This window comes from Marmota marmota, unplaced genomic scaffold (genome assembly GCF_001458135.2).
Source record: "Marmota marmota marmota unplaced genomic scaffold, marMar, whole genome shotgun sequence".
Lineage (NCBI taxonomy): Eukaryota > Metazoa > Chordata > Mammalia > Rodentia > Sciuridae > Marmota > Marmota marmota.
The window spans coordinates 4202963-4220278 of record NW_026000119.1 but is presented as its reverse complement, the minus strand read 5'-3'; the positions used below and the strand labels follow the sequence as shown (position 1 = coordinate 4220278).

The 17316-nt window shown below is 37.1% G+C and overlaps 1 protein-coding gene and 1 long non-coding RNA gene across 7 annotated transcripts in view; one reads left to right on the top strand and one right to left on the bottom strand.

The window, feature by feature from the left end:
• Positions 1-7762, top strand: part of LOC107153693 — an 83096-nt gene extending 75334 nt beyond the window's left edge. For all 5 annotated transcript variants that reach the window (XR_007341193.1, XR_007341192.1, XR_007341191.1 and 2 more), the window contains one exon: positions 7587-7762. This is a non-coding gene — a long non-coding RNA (uncharacterized LOC107153693). The remainder of the gene's footprint in view (positions 1-7586) is intronic.
• The window catches only part of Rasgef1b (RasGEF domain family member 1B), a 553655-nt gene that overhangs the window by 147096 nt on the left and 389243 nt on the right, over positions 1-17316 (bottom strand). The window lies entirely within an intron of this gene.

Genomic DNA, 17316 nt, shown 5'->3' with positions numbered 1-17316 from the left:
AGGACATAAAGGTGTACAAGATGCTGTCTTACCCTCAAGGGCTCCCCAAGCCTAGGAGGGGAAAGGTAAATAAGTAATATTTAAAGTGGCACTAAAGATTTAGGATATCTCTGTAGTATAGTTTAAAGTCTGGTATTGGGATGCCTCCTGCTTCACTTTTCTTGCTAAGGATTGCTTTGGCTATTCTGGGTCTCTTATTTTTCCAAATGAATGTCATGATTGCTTTTTCTATTTCTATGAAGAATATCATTGGGATTTTAATAGGAGTTGCATTAAATCTGTATAACGCTTTTGGTAGTATGGTCATTTTGACAATATTAATTCTGCCTATCCAGGAGCATGGGAGAGCTTTCCATCTTCTGAGGTTTTTCTTCAATTTCTTTCTTTAGTGTTCTGTAGTTTTCATTGTAGAGGTCTTTCACCTCTTTTGTTAGATTGATTCTCAGGTTTTTGGTGTTTTTTTTTTTTTGAGACTTGTGTGAATGGGGTAGTTTTCCTAATTTCTCCTTCAGTGGATTCATTGCTGATGTATAGAAGTGCATTTGATTTATGGTGTGATTTTATATCCTATTACTTTGCTGAATTCATTTATTAGTTCTAGAAGTTTTCTGGTGGAACTTTTTGGATCTTCTAGATATAGAATCAGGTCATCAACAAAAACTGATAATTTGAGTTTTTCTTTACCTATATGTATCCCTTTAATTTCTTTCTTTCTGTCTAATTGCTCTGGCTAGAGTTTCAAGGATGATGTTGAATAGAAGTGGTAAAAGAGGACAGTCTTGTCTTGTTCTAGTTTTTAGAGGGAATGCTTTAAAGTTTTCTCCATTTAGAGTGATGCTGGCCTTGCATATATAGCTTATACGATCTTAGGTACGTTCCTACTATCCCTAGTTTTTCTAGTGTTTTGAACATGAAGGTGTGCTGTATTTTGTCAAATTCTTTTTCTGCATCTGTTGAGAAGATCATATGATTCTTGTTTTTAAGTCTATTAATATGAGAAGTTTACATTAATTGATTTCCATATGTTGAACCAATCCTGCATCCCTGGGATGAACCCCACTAGACCATGGGGCACTTTTTAATACGTTTTTGTATGCGAGTTGCCAGGATTTTAGAATCTATATTCATTAGGGATATTGGTCTGACGTTTTCTTTCCTTGATGTGTCTTTGTCTGGTTTTGGTATCAGGGTGATATTGGCCTCATAAAATGAGTTTGGAAGGGTTCCCTCCTTTTCTATTTCATGGACTACTTTGAAGCATTTGATGTTAATTCTTCTTTGAAAGTCTTGTAGAACTGAGAATCCATCTGGGTCTGGGCTTTTCTTGGTTGGTAGGCTTTGGATGGCATTTTCTATTTCATTACTTGAAATTGATCTGTTTAAATCATGTATGACTTCCTCATTCAAATTGGGTAGATCATATGTCTCTAGAAAATTGTTGATGTCTTCGATATTTTCTATTTTATTAGAGTATAAATTTTCAAAATATATCCAATTATCTTCTGTATTTCAGACATGTCCATTGTGATACTTCCTTCTTCATCTCACTTTTTAGTAATTTGAGTTTTATTTATTTTTTTCTTCATTAACATGGCTAGGGGTTTTTCTATTTTACTTATTTTTTATTTTTTTTTTAGAAATTTATTGGTTGCTCAAAACATTACATTGATCTTGACACATCATATATCATACATTTGTTTCAAATGGGGTATGAATTCTTATTATTCTCCTGTGTACAGATTGCAGAATCACGTTGATGATACAGCCACGTTTATACATACTGCCAAACAAGCGTCTGTTGTATTTTCTATTTTACTTATTTTTTTCAAAAAAACAACTTTTTGTTTTGCCAATTTCTTCAATTTTCTTTTGTTTTGATTTCATTGGTTTCAGCTTTGATTTTAATTATTTCCTGTCTTCTACTGCTTTTAGTATTAATTTATTCTTCTTTTTCAAGGGTTTTGAGATGTAGTATTAGGTCATTTATTTGTTGACTTTTATTTTTTTAATGAATGCTTTCAATGCAATAAACTTTCCTCTTAGTACTGCCTTCAGAGTGTCCCAGAGATTTTGATATGCTGTATCAGTGTTTTCATTTACCTCTAAGAGTTTTTTATTTCATCCTTGATTTTTTCTACTATCCATTCATCATTGAATAGTGTATTATTTAGTCTCCATTTGTTAGAGTAGCTTCTATTTTTTTATTTTGTCTTTGATTTCCAATTTTATTCAATTATGATCTGATAGAATGCAGGGTATTATCTTTGTTTTTTTGTATTTACTAAGAGTTGCTTTGTGGCCTAAGATATGGTCTATTTTAGAGAAGGAGCCATGTGCTGCTGAGAAGAAAGTACTTTGTTGATGGATGAAATATTCCATATATGTCTATTAAGTCTAAATTATTGATTATATTATTTATTCTATAGTTTCTTTATTTAGTTTTTGTTTGAAATATCTGTCTAGTAGTGAGAGAGGTGTGTTACAGTCACCCAGGATTATTATGTTGTGGTCTATCTGATTCTTGAAATTGAGAAGGGTTTGTTTGATGTACATAAATGCTCCATTGTTTGGGGCATAAGTATTTACAATTTTTATGTCTTGCTGATATATATTTACCTTAAGAAGTATGAAATGTCCTTCTTTCTCTCTTCTGATAACTTTGGCTTGAAGTCTACTTTATCTGAAATGAGGATGGGACTACCTGCTTGTTTATTCAATTCATATGAATGATATGTTTTTTCCCATCCTTTCACCTTCAGCCTGTGGATGTCTTGGTCCATGAGTTAAGTCTCTTGAAAACAGCATATTGTTGGGTCTTGCTTTTTAATCCAATCTGCCAGTCTGTGTCTTTTGATTGATGAATTTAGGCTGTTAACATTCAAGGTTGTTATTGAGATACGATTTGTATTCCCTGTCATTTTGACTTATCTCTGGTTTTTAATTTGACACAGTTTCTCCTTTAGTTGAATATTCCTTTAGTGTGGAAATGGCATGGTATTGGCACCAAAATAGACACGTATATCAATGACACAGAACAGAGGACACAGAGAAAAATACAAATACAATTATCTCATACTAGACAAAGGTGCCAAAACATTCACTGGAGAAAAGATAGCCTATTCAACAAATGGTGCTGGGAAAACTGAAAATCCATATGTAGCAAAATGAAATTAAACTTCTATCTGTCACCCTGCACAAAAATTAACTCAAAGTGGATCAAAGACTTAGGCACTAGAAGAGAGACCCATGCCTAATAGAAGAAAAAGTAGGCCCAAATTCTCACCATGTCAGCCTAGGATCTGACTTTCTTAACAAGATTGCTAAAGTGCAAGAAGTAAAATCAGAATAAATAAATGGAATGGATTCAAATTAAAAAGCTTCTTCTCATCAAAAGAAACAATCAATAATGTGAGGAGAGGGCCTACAGACTGGGAGAAAATCTTTGCCACATGTACCCCTGATAAAGCATTAATCTGTAGGTTATATAAAGAACTCAAAAAAAAAAAAACCTAATAACCCAAATGAGCTAAGAAACTGAACAGACACTTCACAGAAGAAGTAATACAATCAATCAACAAATATATAAAAAAGTGTTCAATATTTCTAGCAATTAGAGAAATGCAAATCAAAACTACACCAAGATTTCCTCTCACTCCAATCATAATGGCAATCATCAAGAATACAGGCAACAATAAATGTAAGGATGTGGGGGCAAAGGTACACTCATACATTGCTGGTGGGACTCAAATTAATGTAACCAATATGAAAAGCAATTTGAAGATTCCTCAGAAAACTCAGAAAAGAACCACCATCAACCCAGTTATTCCACTCCTCAGTTTATACCCAAAGGACTTAAAAGCAACCTACTACAGTGATACAGCCATGTCACTGTTTATCACAATTCAATTCACAATAGTTAAGCTACGGAACCAACCTAGGTGTCATTCAATAGATGAATAGATAAAGAAAATGTGATTATCTATATCTATATATATATATATATATAATATTCAATGGAATATTACTCAGCTTTAAAGAAGAATGAAATCATGGCATTTGCCAGTAAATGGATGGAGTTGGAGTATATCATGCTAAGTGAAATAAGGCAATCCCCCCAAAATTAAAGGCCAAATGTTTTCTCTAAAATGTGGATGTTAATTCACAATAAGGGAGGGGGGACTAGAAAAGAATAGAGTTACCTTAGATTAGGTAGAGGGAAGTGAAGGGAGGAGAGGGGATGTGTGGGTAGGAAGGATAGTAGAACAAATCAGACATTATTACTGAATGTATATATGTGACTACATGATCAAAATGATTCTACAACATGTACACTCAGAAAAATGAGAAATTATATCCCATCTATGTATGATATGTCAAAGTACATAAATGTGTTCTACTGTCATGTATAACTAATTAAAACGAGTACAAAAATTAAAAATTAAAAAAGATTAAGGATTAAAGCGTGCAGTGGAAGGAAAGGAGGTGCATTCATCCTCCAACCCCAGAGGAAGAGTCATCTGTCACTGGGAGACTTCCAGCAGGAGGTGGTGTGCATCCTGAATTTAAGGGAACAGCATCAAAGCCAGGCGGACAAAGATGGGTGGAATGGGGAGGGAAGGTCAGGGATATGAAAAGAGATTTATGGTGCTCAAAAAAGAGGAACTATCATGGGCACAAAAAGAAGCATGGAATTAAAAAAAATTTAGTTTTTGTGCACACCATAAATAGTTTGGTTTTATTTATTTATTTATGACAGCAAAACGCATTACAATTCATATTATGCATATAGAGCACAAATTTTTCATATCTCTGGTTTTACACAAAGTATCTTTAGATCTTGCAGAATGAGACTGGATGGTGGTAGGTGGAACAGCAGAGACAGGCAGGAAAGGCGCCTTTCTTTTAGAACAAGGTTTGAATGGATCATTTGATGAACAGACAGAGGGATGCAAGAGACAGAAGAGTGCAAACTGAGTAACTGTTTAGGATGCAGTTGCCACAAAGCAGGGAAGACAAGAAATGCTTGAATACCTAAATTGGTGAAGTAGCAGAAAGGCTACAGAAGGGGCCACAGACTTAAGAAATAGTATGGAGTTAAAATTATCAGAATGTATACAAGAGTTTAAAGGAGGAAGGTGTAGGAATTATTGCTGACAGGTTTCTAGGAGGCCAGGGAGTGGAGACAAGGACCACAGACCAAGAAGGGGAAGACATGGGAGGGATCCAATGAGGTTCAAAAAGGATAAATTGCTTGGAGTAAGGTATGCCTTAGTGACAAAAGGCACAAAGAATACTCATCACTTTAGATCTTTTAGTTTAAATATATCACTTTAATGTAAATGCTGTACTACATTTAGCCTTAACCTGCCTTCCTATCTGTACTGGATCTTTTTGCTACATCCAAGATTTTCTGTCGTCTCCTAGTCTCCTACGTATACATTACAACTCAGTTCTTCCTGGTACCTTTTTAGCCCTTCTTCATCCACCCTGGTTCTACCATCTACTATGTGCAGGACCTTCAGAAAGCTGTGATATTTTTCCAAACCTTAAACTTCCTTGTGTACAAAGTGGGGATGATAATACCCATGGAACCAGGTCATTGGGTAGATTAAATGAAATAAGCACAGGAGACCACAGGAACATTGGAAAGAAGCTCTCACCCAGACTTGTAGAGAGGAGTGAGGGTGAGGGGAATGGAGACATCTTCACACAAGTGGCAGCCCCCACTTCTGTCTACACTCACTCGGACACATCTCTTCTTTGGACGTTGGGAAGCTTCTTCACTCTTGCTCCCACAGATCTCTTCGCCATTCCACACCTGTGATGCTCCAACTCTATTTTCTTCCCTCTTAAAACAAACACTTCACCGGGTGTAGGGGTTAAAGAGGCTGAGGCAGGATGATAGTGAGTTCAAAGCCAGCCTCAGCAATTTAGCGAGGCCCTAAGCCACTCATTGCCATATTGGTCAGGAGGGGTAGGAAAAGGCCCGAGCTAGAAGGGCCTTTTTAATATTATATTTAGAGACGGGGTCTCTAAATATAATATTAAAAAGGGCTGAGGATGTGGCTCAGTGGCTAAGCGCCCCTGGGTTCAATCCCTGGTATCAAACAAAATGAAACAAAACAAAATAAAACAAAACACTTCAGAGGTTCACATTGCTCTTAGATGCAGACCAAAATTTCATCTTGGCTTATAAGACCCTTCTAGGTTGGGCCTTTTCCTACCCCTCCTGACAAATATGGCACCATTTTTCTCTTTCCTTTCAGTATCTGAAAAGTCAAGATTCTCTCCTGCTACAGAACTTTTGAAAGAACAGTTCTCTCTCCCAGAAAAAGCTCAGCCACCTCTGGGCACCCACTCCTCACTTCCCTCTCTAAGTGGATCTGATTTTCCCTTCTATGTGTGGCTCAACTGTCATTTCTGTTGGGTTCTATTCACCTCCTTCTTCATCCCCATTCCACAAAGTATTTCTCTTCTGGAACCTCTGTGAGAGTTGCAGTTGATCTGTGCACCTTTTTGCGTGTGTTTGTGTGACTTTTACTCAGACAGCACATATTGTCTTCATTCCCCATACATCTGATATGCACATGACATAGCACAGGCATTCAGCAAATATTTCTTGAGTAAATAAATGAATAGTTAAATAAACAAAGGGATGAATTCCTGTGATAATTCTTAAAAGACAAGTAAGAGAGGGGCAGGCAAAGGAAATAGGACAGAGTTTTCCAGGCAGTGGGTAAATATGCACATTCAGAGGGATGTAAACTTATTTGAGTAAATGCAAATTGTCTGAAAGGTCATACTGTGCACAGGAGACTGGTAATGTGGGCAGGGCCAAACCATGGAGGACCTTGAGAATCATGAAGATGTGAAGAGCAAGAAAGGATCATCTGGATTGGTTATGTGTTCTACAAGAATCACTTTGGGATCACGATGGAGAAGAATGTGAAGCGGGAGACCAGGAGATCAGGCAGGGTCTTGGGAGGTATAACAAGGTGGTAGCATTTGGGGTTGGACAAAAGAGGTCAGAGTCAGGAGAATTAATCTTTTGCCCTCATCACAGCTCATATTGAAATAAAATGTTCTTTCACAGGACATGGTTCTGGGCTTGTACTTCACAAATGCCCTATCTCCTACATGTATCCAGGTCCAGGTTGTTAGTATTGTGTCTCTATGGCCCCAAATAAAAGAAAAAATGGAATGGAAGTGCCTCTAGAATACGGTGGAGGATGGGAAAGTTGTCATTCAGTGACATAAAAAGCTGCATATTGATTGGGAAAGCTGAGCTTCATCTTATCTTTTAGAGTAAGGTGTGCTACTTTTGTTCCATGACAAATTAACAACATGTGAACAGGTGGTATGAATGAATAATCGATGTATAAATAAATTATAGTAGCATGCTTCTGGATGACATTTTGGCAACAATTTACCTTCACTGTTAGCTCTTTCAGGGCCAGCTGTCTGGGTGCATGACCTGTGCAGTCGCACAGGACTAGGCACTCAGAAGGGCCCCAGGTTTGGCATGCGCCTGCCTTGTTGCCATTTTTAAATTCTAAATAATTTAATCTTTAAACTCTGTTTTACAGATGGAAGCCCTATGGGACAAGGGAAGATGCATAGAATAGAGGAGGTGAGCCTGATACATGTGACTATTGCCCTCTCTCCATATCATTTGCAACTCATGTTTGCCATGTTCCATGAGCACAGAATTCCAGGGGAATCAGGATGCACAGGAGCTCAGAGAGACTGAAAGCAAGTACAGATGAGAATGTTATGGCTACACCTGACTAAACAGACGCTGACAGCCCTGAGAGACCATGCTTTCCATTTGAACCAGAACTTGCTTCCAATGCAACATGAAGGCAACGGTGTAAGAAACACAATCAACCAAAGAACCTGAGCATATCAGTTTCTATTCATGTTCCTTTCCTGTATTAACCAAACACTCATGCTGAAAACAATGACCTAGAAGGCAAGGAAAAGATAGGACAGTCCACGGTTCCTTCCTTTTAGCCCTTCCTTATTTATCAATAAGGTGACAGTGGAAAACCCCTGTGGAATGTGTATGTATATCAAGAAGTGGAATAAAAACAGGTGAGTTAGTTGTACAGCGTGTCCTTCTGGTAGGAAAGGAATAAACATTCAGGTGCAACTACTAAATACAAATTGTATGATTTCAGTGGTTCTACATATGCATTAAATACTCTTATATTCATGTCTAAATATGACATTGTGCAATATAAAGACAAATGATAAAATATATGTTAATATTGAAAATTTAATTTTTCTTCCCTTTAAATGACAACAAATAACAAATTTTAAAAATACCATGACTTGAGATAAAGACTAAAGAAGAAAGGAAAGCTATTTATTTATTATTTATTTTACCCTGCTTTTTTTTTTTAACCCTGCCTTTTGAACAGAGGGTCCTGTATTCACATTGTGCAAGAAATCTGCCAATTAACGAAGCCAGCCCTATTGAAAGGGAATCATTACCAGGTACCAAAGCAAATTCTACTATTTTTTAAAGACTGGTTTGTCTATATAAACTATCGTGATGTTTGCTCCTGGATTTATACTCTTCTGTAAATTTATCTTGATTATAATGTAAGAGGATTCTAATAAAATGTTCTCTATTTATACATTGCAGCACTTTTCCCAAATCAGATGCTCAGGTATAATACAAGTGACAGAAATAGTTAAACTGGATCTTCAAACCACAAACATCAAGCTATCTGAAAACTTTTGAACTTCACCTGGTCCAAGCACCTGAAAACACTTCAATTATAGGCTCCAACTGAGCTTTGGATTTCTAGGTCAATAGAATTTCTGTACAAAAAGATTAAACAAATTAATATTAGTACGAATTTTATGCAATTCTAAAATAATAAAAAATTAAAACACCCATACATCCTTTATTCTCAATACAACTTTTATAGAAAAGGAAATAAATCTAATAGTTCTGAAACTTTGAGAGCTTTCTGTGTTTCCCAAGCAAATGTGTTTGGGCTGCTACTCTTATATCCTTATGTTGTCTCTTGGATTCATTTTTTACTAATTCCTATAAGACTCTGAATATAGTAATGTGGTAGATACCTTAAGCCATCTCCTTGCCTTGAAGCTAAAAGATTGTTCAGAGTTACTCTAATATTTCTTTTTAAAAAAAATTTTAATTGATTTTTAAAAAAATAAATGATAGCAGAATGCAGTACAATTCTTATTACACATATACAGCACAATATTTCATATCTCTGGTTGTAATATAAAGTATGTTCACACCAATTCGAGGCTTCATACATGTACTTTGAATAATGATGTCTAAGAAGTATAGATAGTATTAATACCAAACAATATAGTCCTTCACTGGTCTTTCTAGAAATGTCTTGTGTTAGAAATTAAGTGGGCCCAGTTGGTGCCATAACCCTTAGGCATAATTCTCCCACAGGGCAGTGGGGGGGTCATGCAATTTTAAGGAAAATGCCCTAGCCATTGATTGTCTGTACCTGTACCTTCTTTTCCAGGGAAAGATATTCATTCTGTGACTAATAATTACCATAAGGCTTGATATATAAATTACCAAAGGAGAGATGGCCCATTGCTTCTAATTCACAATAAGGGGGAAAATCTCTTAAAATTGGGTTTTGTGGTAGGAAATACAACAGAGAGGGACAACCAATAACTGCATATGAAAGTGGATACACTGGTGTTTCCCATTTTGCATCTTGTCCATCACTGGGTCTTTGCCTTCCCTGATTACATGTTCTACACCACAGTGATTTGAGGCAAAGCAGTCCTCCTCACTTTAATCATGAGTTTAATGAGAGAGGAAAAAACAGTTCCCCAAAATATAATCTATGTTGCAGACTCCACCCCAGCTAATATACACAGTTGTAGGTATCTAATTGTGATCTGTTTGCAATGGTCAGGAACAGGAGTTGTGTTCTGTGAAAGTGGCAACCAACTCCAGATCAGATGAGCTCCCCTGACAGCCCCTGACTGAACATCAGAGCAAGCAGAGGTGACTTCTGTGTGACAGTGACCAGGGAAGCATCTGCCAGAGGGGTCAGGCCCCTGCATTGTGTGCTCATTTTCTATTCAATTGTTAAATCAGTTGTTTCATTTTCTTTCTTAGAAAATGTGACCCATTATCCAAACTATATTCAGATTGAACAGCACAGAATTGAGCATCAAAAAGATCTGGGTTTGGGACTTTTTTCTTTGTGATTCCTCACAAAGGAAGGAAAGGCACTGCTAACCATTTCTTTTACTTGGCAGCCACTCACCTCATAGTTTTTTTCTGAATGGTCATCTCATAGAACACAGTGATAGATGCATTTTTGACATTATCTTTCATTCTCAAAATAATACTCCATGAGATGAAGATATGAGTGTAACTTATGAACAAGACAGTGTAGTGTACAATATAGTCCTTCACTGATCTTTCTAGAAATGTCTTTCATTGATGTGTACTATTCCATGCTGTGAATCTATCACAGTTTATTCATTTCCCTGCTTAAGGACATTTGTATTGTTTTAAGTTTGGCACTATCACAAATAATGCTGTCACGAACATTTTTAACTATGCCTTTAGGTACACATATGTCCATTTTTCCTTGGAATATACAACTGGGGAAAGAACTGCTGTATCAGAATTCCTGCTGATACTCAATTTTAGAAGACAATGCCAATATTTTCCAAATAGAAAGTACTAACATGTGCTTCACCAAATTTATATTTCCTCTGGCAATGTCTTTTAATACATTTCTTATACTGCTTTTATTAGCTAGAGTTGCACATAAGAACTTCACAAAACATGCAAAACCTGGGGAGGAATGTTCCAGGTTGAAACAGCAAAGAGAAAGGCCCTGAGGCATTATATGAATGCCCTGCATTGACTATTTACTAAGCTGGTATTGAGTTTGTGTTTACATATACACATACACATCTAGACAGATCAATAGCCAGAAATAATATTAGTTAAATATTTTTCCTTGCCAATTTGATGCCAGGTACTATATTAGGCAAAACCCCTATAAGGTAGATATGATTCAAATTTATTTAGATTAAGAAACTTACATTTAATGGGACTGACGATAATTAATAGCAAAGTAGACACTGAACCCAAGATTATCTGGCTCCAAAGACTGTGCTGTTCATCAATATGCCACATCAATATTGACTGTTTTTAAAGTCAAGGGAGGAGTTGATGAATTCACAAATGGTATTTGAAACAGATTTTATTAACTCCTAAATGATATTAAGCAGAAGTAAACATGTTCCAGAGTTCTTTCGTTTTTCCAATATCTGTGTAGAACATCCTAGGCAGGATGGTTGATGTGTCATTAAAAAGAGGGAACATTCCAGGGAGTGGAGTACATGACAAATTGTGAATACTCTTCATTTACTGGTAGCTACTGAAGTTGCATTCCAATGGAGCTAAAAACAGTCTTAGGTAATGATGGCAACTCATATTCATAAAATACTTTGCATCACTAAATCATTACAGGTCAGAATGCTGCTAGGTCATAAAGAGCATGTGTTTCTTCATAATAGTGTCACCTTCCTCTCCTCCTCCTTCGCCTCCTCCTCCTTTGCCTCCTCCTCCTCCTTCCCCTCCTCCTCCTTCTCCTCCTGTTCTTTTTCTCCTTCTTCCTCCTTCTCCTTGAAAGATGCCACTTTTTCAGAGGGTGTGTATGCCGCAGTCTGGCTGGGCACAATCAGGAGCCACTTGTCAAAAGAAACTAACTTTATTTTTAGAACCACACACACCAAACAAAACAGCCTCTCAGGAAAAACCCTCAGAGCCTCAACTGCCACCACCGGCTTTCCACAAGCCTCTCTCTCCCACACAAGCTTCTCTCCACCTCCCACAATCCTCCTGCTCTTGAGGCCGATTGGCTGGGTCACATGGGCGGAGCCAAAAAAGTCCCCCAATGAGCATCACCGCAGAGGAGCCAATCAGCTAGATGTTGCTGGGGCCGCTGTGAGCCAATCATCAGCCGGCAGCTGGAAGTTTGCTGGGGCCCCTTCGGCTGTGGCTCTCAACATGTGTAGAAAGGGGAATATAAATTTTCTTCGTGCTTGTAATTTGTTTTATTTCATTCTTAAAGGTAAATGCCAAATTTGAATCAGCATATCAAAATTCTATCCTGATTTAGCCTGTAATACTCTTCTTACACTTTAAGGCTGATATGTTTTGATTGGTTGGCTAGTGTGGAAAAGTATTTGACCTTGTGGCTGATGTTATGTTGATGGTTGTTTTTCAATATTTGATTGGCATAAAGTGTTACTGGTCCAGCCCCCCTGATAAATGGTTCAGGGATGCTTTCTTGAAATAAAGAGAATTCCTTGCTTGGATGACATTTCCCTTGATTCTCTTTTTAAGTTTCTATTATTCTAAAACATAGGTAACATAAAAAGAAACATTTAAAAGCTAACTTGACTTGGCATATGCAAAGGCCATTTCTGCATATCATATAGCTGTGCCTATGGTGTCATGTTACACCAAAAGGCAACATGGGAGTCTGGCTTAGAAATCTGTAGTTAACAGTCAACCCTTTAGAAAGAACATCTTTTAGTTAAATAGAGAAGAGTAAAATAGAGCAGTAAGAAGAGCTGAAGTATTTTCTTGCAGCAGCTTATTTAATTACATTGTTTCATAAACCAATTCTATTTTGAACACCCCTTTCTAAAAATTACTATTGAGCAGACAAGTTACAGCATCATTTGCTGCCTGCTGCTTAGGATTTACAAGTGATTGCCAGATGCAAGTTGTATAATTAATCAGCTTGGAAGTAAAGTGATAACTGCGCCCTCCCTTTAAAATCAAAACTAATGATATGTGTTGGTACTATTTTTGCAACTTGATACTTTCTATTTAGCAGCCACATGCATCCCAGTTGCTACTCCCAAAGGAGCCACTTCAGCCCTCAGTATGTGGGCAGCTGAGTCCTGGACAAATTACACAGGTGAGTTGAGCACCTTAATGTGCTTCACCTTCAGTCACAGTCACAGACAGGGAAGCACCTTCCCAAGCATTGTTGGAGAAAGGCATGCTGTTCTGGAGAAGGGCAGACACTCAGCAGGTGCACAGCCCACTCGTGCAACACCAAGAATGTGCACACCTCATGATGGTGTTCAAGGAACACTCCAATCTTCCATATCTGAATGGGCAGTTAATTATTTTTCAGTGTCTCAGGATTTCATTATAATTGTAAAAAAGATGACTTCTGAAACATGAAAATGTCCTTCAGTAAAGAAATAACTGAAGCAGACTAAGCATTTGATGGAGAACAATTAATTTAGAGTCTGAAATGTTTTAAAAATCCCACTGTGAAACTCAGAGGATGAGCCACCATTGCTGATTTGGAGGTTGGTAGTTAGGTGACTTTGCCCTCCAGGGGTGTCTTCAACCTGGCATCTAGTTCCTCTGAGTCACTGTCTATCTAATTCCTTATTCTCCAGTGTATGACTTCAATGAATTTTCTTGATTTAAATGCTTAGAGAAAGTTAAAAACACAAATAAAACATGGCACCATTAACATTTCCCTTAGCTGCTAACACTTCCCTTAGTTTTTTCTTTTAACTTTATGACATATCCTTCAATATTACTGTGGCATAAAGTAATAGACAAAAGTTGGCCCACCTCAATTTATCATTGCATCTTGACTATACTGGACTCTACTTGACCTGGCGTGATTAGAATTAATAATTTCTAGTGCCAACCACCAAATAAAAGAGTGTGTAACAGAATGTCTGCAATAGAATTCATAGAGGGAGGAAGAGTTGTTTTACCAGCTTTATCCAGGAGTCTCCCCTGCTCTTTGGTTGACTTTGAACTCTGGCCTCTAGGAAACCTATTTTGGCAGAAATTTAGAATGGAGTTAATGGCAGTCTTACCATTAACTAAGAGTTCAGTATATTATGAAGTCTTGAAATACACTAAGAAGATTCACATTGATGGTTACTTTCTAAAAGTGGCACCCATACCCTTGAAATATATTAATTGTGTTGAGTTAATGAAAATCATGTTGCAGATTTCAACGTTTACTTGCTTTTTTTAATCTATCTCTATCTAAAATATTTGTCCAATGCACGTGTCTTGATTTAAAGAGTCTGGTATAGACTCTGAGAATGACTCTGATCTGCAAATAGGTTACACCCAAAGCAGCTGTAAGCTGTGACTGTGCCTGTCTGCTTCAGTCTCCTAAAGTTAAATATGTGTGGGTGTGGCTGTGGGTGTGTATGCAAATAAAATGACCAAAAGGATTTCAGTTTAACATTTAAATGTTTCACAGATTATCTCTGATTAGCACTCTATGGGTGCATTTTACTCACCATTTATCTCTAGCACCTACCATTCTTATCATTCTGCATTGCAGAAACAGGTGACAGTGAATATATTTTGGGGTCCTTGCTGCTGAGTTGCATTCTGTATGCATTTTGTACTTTCTAAATTTTTTAAAAAATTAACAATAATGAAAAATGATGTTATTTTATGGTGCTCAGTATTCCTTCATTAGCATGAACCAATTTATCAACTAGTCTATCTAGAAATTACATTTTTTAAAATTTGAGAGGAATAGGAAATTAGGAGATGTCTAATTGTTTCCTTGTATAACTGCTCATACAATTGCTTCTGTCAACATTTCCCGTGAGAAGCAGGGTGAATTTATGAAACCTGGGCCTGCTGATACTATGTACCACTCTTCCTGCTCTGATGGAGCATTGGAATCAGTGACTGAGCTGATACAATGGATCAGCTTCACATCCCTTCACATACTAAGAGAAAATGTCACAGTCTATTGTTTTAAGAAGACAGTGAGGCTTTGATTATCCTGCTTAAAGGATTTTTGGAGTTCAGATCCTCATGTACATCTCTGAACAGAGAGATGGATTCTGCTAGAATAAATTAGGCCAGCACATAACATGAATGGCCTCTAGTCCACTTTCCTATACAGTTCTTCTCCTCTGAAACTTCATGCACCCACTCTTTACTCTCCACCATCATATTGGCATTCTGATCTTCTGAGCTCCCACCAGAATTTCCCATTAAGTTCTACTTACAACAATATAAAATGTTTCCAGCTTGCATTGCTAAACTTTCCCAGATTCCTCCCACAAATTCCAAAAAGCTCCAAAGCTTCTGAACCACATGGTCAGGTTAGTCACAGCAATGGCCCCACTCCCATACCAATTTCTGTTTTAGTCAGCTTTTTCACTGCTGTGACCAAAAGATCTGATAATTTTAAGGAGGAAATGTTTATTTTGGGGGCTCATGGTTTCAGAGCTGGCTCAATACCTTTGGGCATGAGATGAGGCAGAATATCATAGCAGAAGTATGTGGCAGAGGAAAGCATCTGGAAACACGGAATCCAGGAAGGAGAGAGAAAGAGAAACATTCCACTTGCCAGGGATAAAATATATACCCCAAAGGCACACTCCTATCAACCTACCTCCTTAAGTCATACCCTAGGAACCTTCAGTTACCACTTAGCTAATCCCTATCAGGGGATTAATTCACTGATTGAGTTAAGGCTCTCATAACCCAATCATTTTACCTCTGAACCTTCTTGCATTGTCTTACACAGAAGCTTTTGTGAGACACCTAATCTAAACCATAACATCACACATCTACAGTCATCTGATCCTTGACAAAGGTGCCAAGAACGTACATTAAGAAAAGACAACCTTTTTAACAAATGGTGCTGAGACAACTGGTTATCCATATGTAGAAGAGTGAAACTAGACCCTATCTCTCACCCTGCACAAAAATCAACTTGAAATGGATCAATGCCCTAGAAGTTAGACTGTGAAACTATGCAACTCCTAGAAAAAAATGTGGGGTCAATACTACAGCATAAGGCACAGGTAACAACTTTCTCAATAAGATCTCTAAAACTCCGGAAATAATGCCAAGAGTTAATACATGGGATGACATCAAATTAAAAAGTTTGCACACAGCAAAGGAAACAATTAGGAATGTAAAGAGAGACTCTACAGAATGGGAGAACATCTTTGACAGCTACTCTTCTGACAGGGGATTAATATCTAGAATATATAAACTCGAAAAACAAAACCAAAAAATGAAATAACCCAAATAATAAATGGGCAAATGAATTATACAGACACTTCACAAAAGAAGAAATATGAATGGCCAATAAATATATGAAAAAATGTTCAATATCATTAGCAATTAGGGAAATGCAAATCAAAACTATAAAATTTCATCTCATACCTGTTTGAATGGCAGTCATCAGGATAAAAATAATAAATGTTGGAGAGGATGTGGAGTAAAAGGAACACTTTTACACTGTTGGTGGGATTATAAATTGGTACAACCATTGTGGAAATCAGTACGAAAGTTCCTCAAAAGACTAGGAATGGAACTATCATATGACCCATCTCTCTCACTCCTTGGTATTTATCCTAAAGAGTTAAAGTCATCATACTATAGTGATACATGCATACCCATGTTTACAGCAGCCCAATTCACAATAGCCAAACTATGGAACCAGCCTAGGTGTCCCTCATGGATAAATGAATAAAGAAAATGTGATATATATATATATATATATATATATATATATATATATATATATTTATACACACATACACACACNGTGATATATATATATATATATATATATATATATATATATATATATTTATACACACATACACACACACACACACAATGGAGTTTTATTCAGCCATAAAGAAAAATGAAATTATGTCATTTGCAGGAAAACGGATGGAACTAGAGACCACTATATTACCAAAATCAGAAGGTCGAGAGGGTCATGTTTTCTCTCTTATATGGAAGTTAGAGAGGAAAAAGAAAAAGGGGGTGTGTGTGGAGCAGAGAGCTCATGAAAATCAAAGGGAGATCAATAAAGAAAAGGGACCAAGGGATGAGAGGCAAGGAGGGAGGGGGGAAATGCTGAGCCAAATTATATTGTTATATTGTGTGCATGAACGAATACGCAATAGCAAATCCCATCATTAGGTACAACTATGATGCACCATTAAAATGTGGAAAGAGAAAAAAAAGAAATGTTCTTAGACTCCTTCCTTTTTTGTTCATTGCCTTCTCTTTGCTGGTCTTTGCTGAGCTTCTGATACTGGATTAATTTTTCCCTCACAAGCTACCCTTGACTCTTGGTTTTCATGTTGGCTGATATTTTAACTCCCCAGTTAACTCTCAGTCCCCACTCAAGGGCTTACCTCATTCCCCAAATTAGAGCTGTCAGCTGGAGTCTGCTCACCCACACCATCTTTGAAGGAACTTTCCCAGCCTTTAGCCCCTGGTATCTA